This window comes from Myodes glareolus, chromosome 10 (genome assembly GCF_982192425.1).
Source record: "Myodes glareolus chromosome 10, mMyoGla1.1, whole genome shotgun sequence".
NCBI lineage: Eukaryota > Metazoa > Chordata > Mammalia > Rodentia > Cricetidae > Myodes > Myodes glareolus.
Window position 1 is genome coordinate 41566153 of NC_142035.1, and position 13998 is coordinate 41580150.

Here is a 13998-nt window from a genome sequence, read left to right on the forward strand (position 1 = left end):
ATGCAATGAGAGCTATGTATGCAGTTGTAAGTTCTCCTGCCACACTATCAACAAAGGCTAAAAGAAACAAGTTCATCTTACCATTGCTTTATTTCACCCTGTTTTTATTACAGGATAAGACAGAATCATATTTTATGTGAATAAATTTAATGTCTAGGACCATCACTTGTATACAGGATGTAAAATACTTCCATTATGTCCTTGGATTAGACTTTAGACCAGACGGTCTTCACAGCACTTTCCAGTTCTTTCTTATCGATTGATTCCCTAACCACTGGTGTTTCTTGATGTTTTTTCTTGGTTTTACTCTTGGCCATTATTATTATTTTTGCTCAGCATTTCTCCATTAGACTTTCCGATTTCATCTTTCAAAACCAGAAGCAGATGGGACTCATTATCAGTGGGGTGTTCTTCTGATTAAGAAAGGATGGCTCAGGGATGAAGAGGCCTTCTGAACTGTCAGAAAATGATAGCTAAGAACATTGATATCATTATTCTGGTTAATAATGTGCAATGAACACAAATGACACATAGGCATGCAGAGAAAAGACCTGAAGAGAGTAGAAGGCCCTTCCAAAGGGTAGCTACGGACTGACATGAAGCAATGGGAGCCACCATGACAACTATTCCACCATATTGGTGTTACAGTACCCTTCTGGTTTCTCTAAACATCACTTTCTTTCTTTAAAAAATAGACATCCTATCTTATGTGTTGTGTTATACACCCCCAAAGATGCATGGAAGCCCTAAGACCCCGTACTTATAAATATGTCTTCATTTGGAACTAGGATCTTTGCAGATATGATCAAGTTAAAATGAGGTCATTAGTGTAGGAACCTAAATGCTCAGTGTACTTATAAAAAGAGAAAATCCCTTATGCTAATATCGGCCAAGAGGAAAAGGCTTGGTGATGACTCAGCCAGATGTTAGTAAGAGGTAGCACAATCCCATGAATGTCAAGGATGGACAGACACACCAGGAGCTAGGGACTGACAAGGAAAAATACCACTCACAGACAGAGGGACTCATATCCTGCCAAGAAACTCATCTCATCCTCCTGACCTCCAGAACTGAAACAAGAGACCTCCATGACTTTAAGTCACCTAGTCTGTAGTTCCTTGCCTCTGAAGTCTTACAGGACTTCAGCTTGCCTGGTAAAGCTTTTGTCAGAATGAGTGAGAACAGAGACTGGGGCATTCAGCCCTAAAAAACGGTTGTTCTGAGGTCATGCTGGCCCCACTTGATATGGGGCGATGTTTTCAGGCAGGCTTGGACCATAGAACTGTAGGAGTATCACAGTTGCCTTAGGGCCCTGGTGATTGAGGGTTTGGATTTTCCAAGGGAAGAAATCGCCAGCTTCACTTGTTTGCCTATCAGCCCCCGTTCAGTTTTGGGTCAGATCTCCAGGCTTCTGTGCCTACTCTCCAATCCCTGAGTTCAGAGCAGAGTAGGCTGGCAGGGACTTGGATTTTTCCTTTTACTGCAGGAGATGCCCCAAACTCTGTTGTTGGCCTTGTTCCCATGTAACTCAGGCTCTGGGAACATTCCAGGAATGCAGAAGCTAAATCCAATCGCTCTTACCTTGTGATTCCAGTACTGTGACCTCCAACCAGACTCTCTTACGCAGAGTCTGTGCGGACATCGCTAGAGCCAGTATTTGTGCTATCTGCATCCAGAGAAAGACCAGGAATGTCTGGCATGATGGGAAATCTCACATCTCTAAGTATTTTGGAAGGCTAGGTACCTGGAAGTGCTTCCAGAATATACCACTGGATGGTCTCCCAAATGATCCCCATTGCTTCTCATCCTCTAACATTGCTTGCTCTCTTTTCATTTACTAAAGAGGGTTTTATAAAATCCCTGCTTGTTGAAGTGATTCACAACTTTGAGAACTTTAAAACATTGATTAAAATGTCAAGAGCAAGGAACTTGAGACAGATGGCCTGAGTTTAAAACGTATATTTCTTTTTTTTTTTAAGTAAATTTTATTAAGTTATAAAAGTTTCCATTTCCGCCCCTCTTCCCAACACCCTCCCACTCCCCCCACTCCCTCTCCTCCTCCCTCTTCGTCCCTTAGGGCAGTCAGGGTTTCCTGCCCTGTGGGAAGTTCAAGTTCCTCCCCCCTCCCTCCAGGTCCAGGAAGGTGAGTGTCCAAACAGACTTGATCCCCAAAATCCGGTATATGCAGAGGAAACAGGTCCCAGTATCATAGTCAATGGCTTTTCAGAAAGACTTCAGGCCAGCCACATTCAGAGAATCTGGCCAAATTCCGAGAATCTGGTTAGATCACTTCCTCGTTCAGTCCCAGTCCAACTGGCCTTGGTAAACTCTCATTAGATCCGTTCCATTGTATCAGTAGGTGATAGCATCCCTCGCAGTACTGATTTCGTTTTTCATGTTCTTCCTCCTTCTGTTCCTCATTTGGACCTCGGGGGGCTCAGTCCGGTGCTCCAATGTGGGTCTCCGTCTGTATCGCCGTCCTTCGCCAGATGAAGGATCTATGGTGACAAGCAAAATATACATCAGTATGGTTATGGGCCACGGGCGATTCAGGCACCCTCTCCTCTGTCCAGAGAACAATCTGGGGGATCTCTCCTTGGACCTGGGCTCCCATATATAATTAAGTCTCCTGTAAACCCTAAAATGACTCCCTTAGTTGAAATATATTCTTCCCTGATCCCATATTCATCCTTCCTCCCTCCCCCCCCCATCCCAGGCCACCGAGCTTTCCCCATTCCTCCCCTACTCCCTTCTCTCTAACCCTCTCCCCTTCCATCAACCCTCCCACCCCCCCATGCACCCGAGGTTACCTGGGACTCTTGTCTATTTCCTACCTCCTGGTGGATAGGTAAATAATCTTCATCAGGTTCATCTTCTTATATAGCTTCTCTAGGATCACGAATAATAGGCTCAAAGACCTTTAATTATGGTTAGAATCCACTAATGAGTGAATACATACCATGTTCCTCTTTTTGGGTCTGGCTTACCTCACTCAGTAAAGCGTAAAACGTATATTTCATACTTGCTGTGTGTCCTTGTGCGAGTCACTCCGTGTATCTGTAGTAGAATATTATCATCATTATCATCTGGTAAGAGGAAGTAGCATTGTTCTGAGAACCATCTCATAGGATGGATCCAAACTTGTTCACTTACCTATGTAAGGGTTTAAAAGAGAAATTCATTCATTATTTCTTTCATCCAACTAGTAACTATTTAAGGCCTATTTGTGCCTAATCCTTCGCTAAATGTTAGGGTTAAATAATGAATCATATATCTGAAGTATCTGCTCTCATAGATCTTAAATTATAATGCAGAAAACATGAGAGTAGCAAACAGATGCATGGACATAATTGCAAATATATAGTGCTAATTTATCATAATTGTTAAAAAGGAGAAAAATAAGATGAAGTGGAGATTAAGGAGGGGAGACCTCTAGTTTGGCCTATGGATAGAGTTGTTGTTATCAAGTTTGATTCTAATTCTTTATGCCTGGAGGGAAAATCTGACAGGCATAATTTGGCTTCTTTGTTTTTTTCTGTTTATTCTTCTGTATCTTTTTCTGTATCTTTTGAGTATATTCTGAATTCTCCACACACCTGTTTGTCTTACTGCTTCATAGCTCTACTCATTGGATTCCGGTGTGTGTGCCTTCTAAAGGATGCTGGGAACTTTCTCTACAGAGTGTTGATCAATTAAGAAGGGGTTTAAGTCACATGAAGCAAAAATTTAGAAAGCAAGTTTTTATTGATGAGGAAAACCAGATTTTAAAACTTTAAGCCTTCCTTTATATAGTAAAAGCAATGTATGCATTCCGAATCCAGGAATTCACAAACCAGAGCAGGAATAATTTAGCATCTGCTTATGGAAAAAGTTCAGGAGCCAAAGGAGCATCAAGTTCCCTACACCTAAAGAGAGAGGAGGAGGAAAAACTGAAGGTGAATGGGTCAGATATAGTTCTCTCTTGGAAACACAGCAAACTTGGGGAAACATGGCTTAGGGAACACTGTCGAGCAAGCTTCCTTAATTGTCTACCTCTCAGTTAGTGAGATGGTTATCTCCCAGGGATCTATCTTCCTTTCATGGTCCAAGAAAGTAGAGAAATGGAACTTACTTTTAGTTACACGGTGGGACTTAGTCTAAACTAGTGAGATGACTTCAACCCTCCATAGGGCAGCTGGTAGCAATCAGCACCTACAATTCCTCTGCTGACTCTTACTTGTTCTCAGTTGACACAACTAAGATGAAAGGAAAAGACTTTGAATACAAGGTCATGGGGAGAGTTTTCTCTGCTTTCTTGATGATAGAGGAAGCAGGGTTATTTCCATTGGGCTTCTGACCAGGAGGGAAACCAGCTCTGGAATGAAGCCAGCAGTGTGGTTTTCAGAGTGAAGCAACAGAAAGAAATGGCTCTACCTGACATTGCCGAGCCCTTGAGTCTGCCAGGCCCAATGCCAGCCTCTGTATTTTGTGATTTACTATTGCTCTTTCTTGCTTAGTCCGCTTGTGCCAGGGTCTCTGTTCCTATAGTCCAAAGCATCCAAGATAATACAATAGAGGGAGAAAAAAAACCACACAGTTTTGGAGAAATGGCAAAACAAGAAAATAAGCTTCCTTACTCTCACCAGTAGATACTAGAAACATTTCAGTGTTATTAGTGTTATCAGAGTTTTGAGACTCAAACTTGGGCTTTGGTTATTTCCAAAAGGTGATGTTTAGCCACCTGTCCTTACAGTAGCAATGTAGATAGAGACGAGCTATAATGAAAAGCAGAGGAAGGAGATTTATTCAACGTGGCCATTTTTTTAGAGGACTAAAGAGGTGCCATGAACCCCAAGCCTGTCTTCAGGGTTCAAAGACAGACCTGGTTAAATTGAGGGCAAGAAGTATGTATGACTAAGCAAACTAGGTCAAGATGTGACTCCTTCTGCCATCTGTCCATCATTGCCTAGGATCTAGTCTCTCCTGAAAGATGGTCCAACAACTCTGTGAAATTGCTTCTGGAAGACAAATTCCTCCCTGAATGGCACCAGGTTTCAGCCTTTTCCTTCCCCCAACATGGGATTCCAGGAGAAACTTCAAGATTTTGGAATCCATTGTTTCAGCAATCTGCTAGCCAAAAGGAAAAGCATCGCTTTTACCAGAATGGTTATATCAGAAAGGTCCTATGCCAACAAGGAGAGACTGAAGTAGAAGGTAAGCGGACACATGGCACAATGTACCCGAGCTGCAAGAATATTTTCCATTACTCTGTGCTTTATAGAGAATCCAGGATCTCCAGAATAGAAAGCAAGTACGAACACTGAGAAAACCAACTTGTGACTCTATCAAGGGACTTCTCCATGGGAAATGTGTAGTGATTCAGTATTAGATGGGTGAAAGCAGGGTTTTTCAGGCTGACATTGAATGAGACTCAGTACCATGTCCCAAAGAAGAAATTTACCACTAATTTCCAGACAGAACAACTTCAAGGGCAGACTATGTATTGCAGAAGATATAGAGTAGTAAATGTAGAACGTTTGGAATTTACCAGGTGAGAAGAGGGCTATCTGAACTTAAAGTTATTGGGAGCTAACAGAAAAATCACAAAGGAAAGAATGCAAACTCCTCTCTGCACTCTATCCTCACATTAGAAGGGAAGATCATGCGTAAGAGATACTGAGCAAGAGATAGAATTGTGAGACCACATTTGAATCAGAAGCAATTCATCATTCATAAAAGTAAGAGTGAGTTAATCAAAAAGAGATTGAGGAAGCTCAATCTACTAAAAACCACCTCAATAAGGCGGTTGTAGCGGAGAAGCCTAACATTTTTGCCCATTCCTGTATCTGTGCCATTTGTCATATGGCCTTAAAATTTCTCTTTCCAATGAGATAAAATCAAGGGCAGAATCAGCTTGCACACTTCTCGGATCTGGGCCTGGCCACATGACTTGCTTCCATGAATATTATGAAGCTGAAAGGAGGACCTTTAAGTGTATTTCCCACAATGCCTTGTGATTCATTGGCTTGCGCATCCATGTGAGCCATCACCACAAGAGCACGCCCAGGCTTAACAGTGTGGAGGAGAGCTGAATCACTAGTCATGCCCACTTGGTCATCTTAGATCAGCTGGCAGCTACACATCTCTAGTACATTAAATTTGAACTCTCTCTGCAGCATATCATCAAAATCTTAGTGCCTAAAACAACACAAAATTCATATTTATGGATGTGGAAATCAGAAGTCTAAACTGGACCTGAAGAGTTACATTCCTTCTAGAAGCTAAACAGAAGAATATGGTTGCTTATCTTTTCCAGCTTTTATAAGCCTTTATATTATTTAGCCTTTGACTTCTTTTCCCATCTTCAAAGTCAGTATCATAACCTCTTTATTTCCCACATAATCTCTCATTAAGCTTTTTAAAGAAGCTTGTGATTTTAACGGGCCAACCTCAATAATCAAAGAGTACCTTCATCTCTAGAGACCCTTAGATGCATCACACATACAAAGCTCACCATGCAAGGTAATACAGTCACAAATTCCAGGGAGTAGGACAAGCATATTTTTGGGACCACTTTTCTGTCTTTGCTATCAATGCATGGACTATACATACCCAAATCAATCAAAACATATATACAAGCACCCAAAAACTAATATATTTTATATGGGATTTGGGGACTCTTTCTTGTGTGGAATTGCTATGCTAATTGATAACTAATATATGATTAACAACTGAGTAACTTTTAATTGATGAATTTAAAATGATAACCCTGTTATGAGTATAAATGAAAAATACAAAGCAACATGAAAACCAAAGAGTAATTAGAGTTACTTTGAATTTTTCTTATAAAAAATGTCTATCTTCCCATAGTTCTTTGTTTCATCATGGAGAAAAACATCAAAAAACAAAGCAAAAAAGATGTTTTAGAAATAAATTCTAATCAAACTAATCTCAGATATGTATTTCCTGCATATTGGTGCATATCCACCCAAAGTTTTTCAAACACTTTTTCCCAGAAGTTCAGTTGTTCCCTGGAAGTTCAGTTATAGGACTTAAAACTAGAGACTGAATTGACTCAGGGAATCTCCCCAGCCTCATGCATAGAAATCAAAGAGCATGTCTGAGAAACATTAATGAGGAACAGAGAAGGTCAGAGTTAATATATTTCAAAGTCATGCACTAGAGTAAGATGCAGATACACATGCACCTTCTGAATGACATGCTTCAATCTTTAAGAGTAAGCACAATACTAGGGGCCAAAGAGATGACTCAGTGATTAAAAGCACTTGCTGCTCTTGCACGGGGCCTGCATTTGATCCCAGCACCCATATGGCGTCTCACAACCACCTGTAACTTCAGTTCCTAGGGATCTGTTACCCTCTTCTGGTCTCTGTGGGCGCTGCATACATGTGGTTCACAGACATGCAGAGAATCACAGAAAAATATTCATAAACATAAAAAACACATAAAAATAAACAGAAGGAGAAACTACAGCATAGTGGAAACAAAATGTGACATTTAAACCAATGGAGAAAGTCAGAAAGAAATGAATCTAGTTTTCAGGAACAGAAGGGAAAAACAATGAAGAGTCTCCCAGAAGAAATATAAATAATATGATGCAGAGATAAATACAAATATGAAATTAATTACAATAAATACAGTTACATTACACAAATGGTAGGGCAATCATATTAATTAAAACTTGTAATTAGGGATATGGCTCAGTCATAGAGCATGTACACATCATGGCATGGCCCTGGGCTCAAACCCATATAGAAAACAAACCAAGAAGCAAGCAAATCTATCCATAGATGCATTTAATGTAAAAAGGTCAAGGATGGTAAGAAATAAGACAATTAGAAAGGAATTTGTTATATGAAACAAACATTAAGCAAGAGAAAGCTGGCATTAGGCATGGTCATTAAAGATACAAATGAAGTGACACACCAACTGAAGTACTGATCATGCTACGGCAACTCAGAAAATAACCTAAATATCCAAATATGTGGGAAGATAAGTAGACTTACTTTATGATGGAATGCTGTGTACAAGGGTAGAGTCGTGCAAACCCAAACAGATAAAAAGAAATGCAGAGGGGAAAAAGAAATGACAAAATATCATATTCGGTCTGCTAATAGTCAGCTATACAGAAAAACAACTCTATATATTTTCTATGTGGGTGGTGAAAATATAAACATCTTGACTAAGTAATGTTTGGCTGAGAGAGAGAGAAAAACAGAATGGAGATTCAGCCCTGTCCTATAATATGTTAGTTGTTTAATTAATGAGATATAATTAATAAGTGTTAGCCTTATCATTGCATGTAGTTCTCTGTACTTTGAGAGAAATTTCAAAATATAGGAAACATAGTTTAAAATATAATCATTGGGTTTGTGTGTGTGTGTGTGTGTATGAGAGAGAGAGAGAGAGAGAGAGAGAGAGAGAGAGAGAGAGAGAGAGAGAAAGAGAGAGAGAAAGACTAAGTGGCAGGTTGTAACTTGTCAACACCTTAGATATGTTGCACATTATAATTTTCTTTTTTATAAGATTTTGTGTGTGTCTACATGCACATGTATACAGGTGCCTCTGGAGGCCAGAAGAGGGCATTGAATTCCCGGGAGATGTAGTTAGCATAGTTGTGAGTCATCTGACCTGGTGCTGGGAACTAACTCTGTCTTCTGCAGAGGCTCCAAGTGCTTTTGAACAGGTGAGTTATCTTTCCAGCTCCAAGATTATAATTTTGTTCAGATGTCATCTGCTTGTACTTTTCACGTAAGGGCACAGCACCTATAAATACAAAGTGGCGACACAGCAATAGTTTAGGAGATCTGACAAAACAAATGTGACACGCACAACTCACTGCACCCAAGCACCACCCTGAATAAGGACCAGATACAGACAGTTTTATTCACTGGCACTCTGTGTTCTTTCCAGGGTTGGAGGTCACTGGTCACACTAAGCATTGCCATTCATATCACTTGGGACTGCTGCATTTGGCTTCAGGACCCACCCCCCCCGGCTCAGAATATTGCTACTTTCGGCTTTGCAATAGACTTTTATTTCCCAGCTGAAGGCGGTTTTATCCCATGGCTCACAACCCAATCCCATCCAATGCTTCTGACATTGAAACAAAGGACTTTTGCTTTTCAGTGGACAATTCTATTTCATTTTTCTAATACTAGGGGGACAGTTTTCAAAGGGAAACTTATCATTTCCCTAACATCTTTAAATTTTTTTATTATTTTTAATTATATACATGTGTATGTGTGTGAACCCAGGAGTGCCAGTGTCCTTGGAGGTCAGAGGCACCGGATACCCTGGAGGTAGAGTTACAGGTAGTTGTTGGGCACCTGACACGGGTGCTGGGAATAGAACTCAAGTCCTCTGCATGTGCAGTGTGTGCACTCAACCTCCTAGTCATTTCTCCAGCCACCCAACATCGCTTCAAAGCAAAGCCCTGGAATTCTCAGGGCCCAGGAATTAGAAGTTGAAGTTTCTTTGAGGCATGGACCTAGAGCACCAAAAGCTTTCAGGCAAGATGGGTTAATCTTGACAAAACTTCTTTCCAAGGAAGAAATAACCCCAGACACTAGTTAAAGCAAAGAGGACAGGAGGTCTACCTCCTGAGGCTCAAGAAGATGGCAAATACCAGATAGTTTTTTGGTTTTGCCGCCATTAATAATGACATATACAGATAAGAAACCTCAGAAAATAACATCGATTTAGTATGTATGCATGAAAGAGAGAGAGAGAGAGAGAGAGAGAGAGAGAGAGAGAGAGAGAGAACTGCATTTATTACCACAATGTTACTTGAAAATTATTAAACAGTAATTGTCTGAGTCCCTAAGAATATTTGCATGTCTCAAACTTACCATTAAGACTCCTTAGCAAATCTATTTTTCTGTTTGCGAACACGGCTTCCTTCCCTGTCTTGTCAATACACAGAGGACTTCTGGAGCAAAATGAATCTCGATTAATTTCCAACATCTCTTACTGTCACAGCTTGTGCTAGAAATTAGATTTTGTGACCAAGAATAGTGGAAAGGGACACCTGTTTTGTGCCTGGCTTCTGTCTCCCAGCCAAGGATCTCTATGGAAGCATGCCAGACTGTTAATTTAAATGGTCTCTTTGGACAGAACAGCAGCCCATGCCCTGGACCCTGGCAATTCCCAAAAGAGGACTCATTTACTATGTGCCTTGCTTTGTTGGCCACACTTTTCTTGTCAGAAAATGCTTATGCCTTCCCTAAAAATTGAAATAATCTCTTTGATGGAAGCATGTATTTCTTTTATGACAAACAGACCCTACATTTACTCTCTCCCAGCAAGCTAAGCAGCAGAACATAAGCTGGTGACACTTTGGCATTTGGCACAAATGTACCTGCTGGAAATAGCAACTACAAAACCGTCAACCAGCTAAGTTGAGTGGAGAACAGCCTTCCTTTCTTTGGTAGATACATTCATAATAATAATTGGGGCTTATGCACAAGTAAAAAACAATAAAATAAAATGAGACTCACAAGGGGATCTGATATAAATATAAAGCAACAACGGTGGAATAAAAATTTTGCAAGAGACTAGTCGTTAAAAGGATGCAAAGTTGTCATAGTCAACCCCGATGTTCTTTAAATGTGCAAATAAATATTAGGGTAGTGGTGTAGCTAATGGAGGTCCTTGCAAACGTGGAGTATCCTAAGACAATTAGAAATGTTGCATGAGGCTGAAATATCAAACACTGTGCTCCACCTGGTCTTCAGAGTTTCTACTCCAGCTCACTGTTCACTGAAACATGCTGGAATTCTTCTGCAGACCAGTGATTGGCTCCAGAGCTAAGAGGGTAGCTGTGGATGCTCTAAAGACAAATGTGCATCTTGACTGTCACTTCCTTCAAAGACACAGTACAAGGGTTTCCCAGTGTGTGGTCCGGAAAACATCTGTAACATTCTCAGTGGGCATCTCTGTCTAATGTTTACTACTAAGAACAGAGGCTATTTTTTTTTAATTTTCCACTTACTACTTGCAGCATCACACAGCATCTCCCACATTATCATTTCCAGTCCTTCGACAGATCTGTTCTCCAGGCTTAAGATGACGTGAAAAGTCCCTAACCCCTTAGGCTATTCAGCATGGTAGTCCTTTTAAAAATCATTTCCACTTTCGCCTTTCACAGAAAATTCCAGTAAATAAAATTATTTACTGCAGCATATGGAAGTCTTCTCCCTTTGAGTACAGCCTGCTAGAATGTTAGCTCTACAGACCCCAGCACAGCACGTAATGAAAAGCAATAAACATGGTAGATAAGAGTTCACTTGTGCATCTGGAAGAAAAATAAGACTCAGTCTCAGAATTCATCACAGCCTTTATGAAAATCCTCTCCTCTCCCAGCTCTCAGAGCTTGCAGATTTTCCCCTCCTCTGAAGCTTGTTTTGCACACCAGCTTTTTCTGTCGACTTGCACACCAGCTTTTTCTGTCGACTCGCGCACATGTGGCTTTCCTGTCTGCTCTGTCACTCTCTCACTCCTCTCCTCCCAGTTCTACATCTTCTCCACCGCTTATTTAGACTCCGCCAAGACAATTGCATAACAGGTCCCCATTCAACAAAGGCAGGAGAAAGGACACAACACTGAAGGATCAAAGAGAACAGGATCAGAAGCAGGGAGAAGAGTGTGGGGTCGGGAAAGGCTGAGAGCCCCATCAGATGGCAGGGGTCACACTCAGCACACGAATAGACAACTATCTCTGACATATTAAGCAGCAGCTCCAGGCCATAGCTCATGGAGATGAAAACCAAATACGGAAGAGGAGTCAGATGGTTCTGATTGGTTCAAGTCCAAGCCATACCATTAAAATGCTAAATCCTCTGTTCTGTGTAAACAGAACCCACTGTCTTGTTTTCTGAATTGTTGAGTAATTATGAGAATAATACTATCTGATCTTCCTCTGTAGTAAGTTTGGATAATGTATGTCCTCACGGTGGCACAGGGTTCAGAAAAATCACTATGACCTGTGCATTATGGGAAATAACTCTTTAAAGGAGCAGATGGATGAGGACAGTAGTAAGACCAGACAGAGTCTGGTCAAAATAGCCTTACACCAGCAGAGCAGGATGGGTAAGCTCATCGGCTTTAGTTCCTTTTCTGCTAACCAGGGAGGGAGATTTAATTTATCTGTGAGTTCTTGCTGGCTCTCTGCCATGTGACTTTGCAAGGCTGTCCATCAGGAAGTGGAGTTGTGACTTGTTTTGACTAACAGAACGACGTGAAACGATGCTGAGCATGTTCTGAATCTAGACCTCAAGAGATTTCATGCAATCTTGTTTTCATACTGGGAACTTGGACTCTATCATGTGACCAAGCTCAGGATGGGCTGCGAACAGGGAAGAGACACTTGGCCTAGTCACCCTCAGACAAGACTTTAGTCATCAAGTTCCGAAACAGAATTAAGGATATCTTTAAAGTGAGCCTGTTTGTTTTTGTCTTGAGCTAATATGTACCATTTAATTTAATGGTAATGTTTTCCACATTTAACGGATACTAACCTAGCATGGCTCTTAAAGGGCATTGAAGAAGGAAATCAAAGCATGTGTGTTGCAGCCCCTCACCTTCTCCTTTGATAGCCATGAACTTGAAAGTACAAAAGCACCATTTCTTATTTCTTCGTCTTCAGCCTTGAATACCCAAACTACTTGTTGGGTATTCAGTTATGCCAGAACTCATTTTTCTGCGTTCCAATGTAGCTTACAACTTATGTGACCTATAAGCTCTGATAGGATGTCTTGTCCCACAACTTCAGAAGCTCACATGACTTCAGGGATTGGTATCTTTCAGTCTATTGGTGATCACTTCTGTGTGGCGTTGCTTTTAGGGGGACTTTCTATGGGTGGTGACAAGATGGCAGGTGGGAGTCGGTCTCCCAAATTGTGCTTTGCTGAGTGGGATCTCCAGAGGAACATCTGGCCCTGTTACTAGAAGAACAGTAGGTGGGGACAGGCAACAACAGCATCTACCATTAGGATGATGTTTCCGGGCTTACTGTGGGTTACAGTCACCTGTGGGAACTGTTAGGAAACACTTGCATAACAGTGATTTTCATGATTTCAGAGGTGACCTGAGAATCAGTATTATTTTAAAGCAAGCAGTTCTAACACTGAGCCTGGGCAGAGACTTAACTGCTAAATTAGGGCTATTGATACCTAATTATGCCTTAACTCCGGTGTGCCCAGTAAAGGTATAGGTTTCCTACCCTGGAGGAAGCCACGCGTTCACGTGGTCTAGTGGGTGAGGAGTGGACTTGGGTAGGAAGGTAGCAAGGTTAATTAATGGTCCCTAATCTGCCGCAGATCAGCAACCACCTCCTGTGAACACAAAGTGCCAGGCTCCAAGGCAACTTTTCAAGTTCGATTTTGAAGAACTTTTTTTCTTGAAAGCTGAAGGACACACAATGACACCCTCAATGAAAAGAGCAGATTAGCTTCAGTGGTCAGAGAGGCCCGCCCGCCCTCCGTTCCTGCTACGCATTTAAATGGCTAGAGCTTCTGGAATAGGCGACCTTCCTGCCTGTGGAGCTCCAGCCTGGCCACTGGAGGGGGTGGAGCATCCCAGGTCTGCTGCTGCGAGGTGGTAAGTGTTGTTTTTCCTCAGCTGGTTGGAGGACTGGATTCTCCTCATCTCTAAGAGGGAAAGTTCTGGCCAATCACAAGAAGCCAACTGGAGACTGCGAATGTGAGGATGAGATGGCAAAAATCTGTTCTCAGTGCCGCAGGAGACACACCTCTCGGTGCGCAGAGATGCCCCAGAAACTTGTCAAGCTGGTGCTGGCGCTGGCGCTGGCAGCTGTGACAATCCCTGGTGCGGGGCGGGGGAAGGGGAGCGCGTTAGAGGCAGCAGCTGCCTGAGGCTCCGCACTCAGAATATATTTTTTTTTTTCTGAAGTTGAACTCTGGGCATGAAGTGAGGCTGGGGGTCTATTAGAATTTTAACCTGGGAGGAATGAAGAAAAAAACCTAAGGAAAGGCCAAA

General features: G+C 41.7%; 1 long non-coding RNA gene across 3 annotated transcripts; it reads right to left on the reverse strand.

Annotated features, from left to right (window-relative positions):
- Positions 1-2816: 2816 nt before the first annotated feature.
- LOC146892672 (uncharacterized) lies at positions 2817-9964 on the reverse strand. Of its 3 annotated transcripts, XR_015739142.1 has the most exons (5): positions 9852-9964; positions 8632-8766; positions 8007-8020; positions 2988-3057; positions 2824-2889 (listed from the first exon to the last, which is right to left on the reverse strand). It is a non-coding gene; the product is annotated as an uncharacterized LOC146892672 (long non-coding RNA). The 3 variants fall into 3 exon arrangements; XR_015003972.2 differs by having other exon boundaries at positions 2817-3057; XR_015003973.2 differs by lacking the exon at positions 8007-8020 and having other exon boundaries at positions 2817-3057.
- Positions 9965-13998: the final 4034 nt, after the last annotated feature.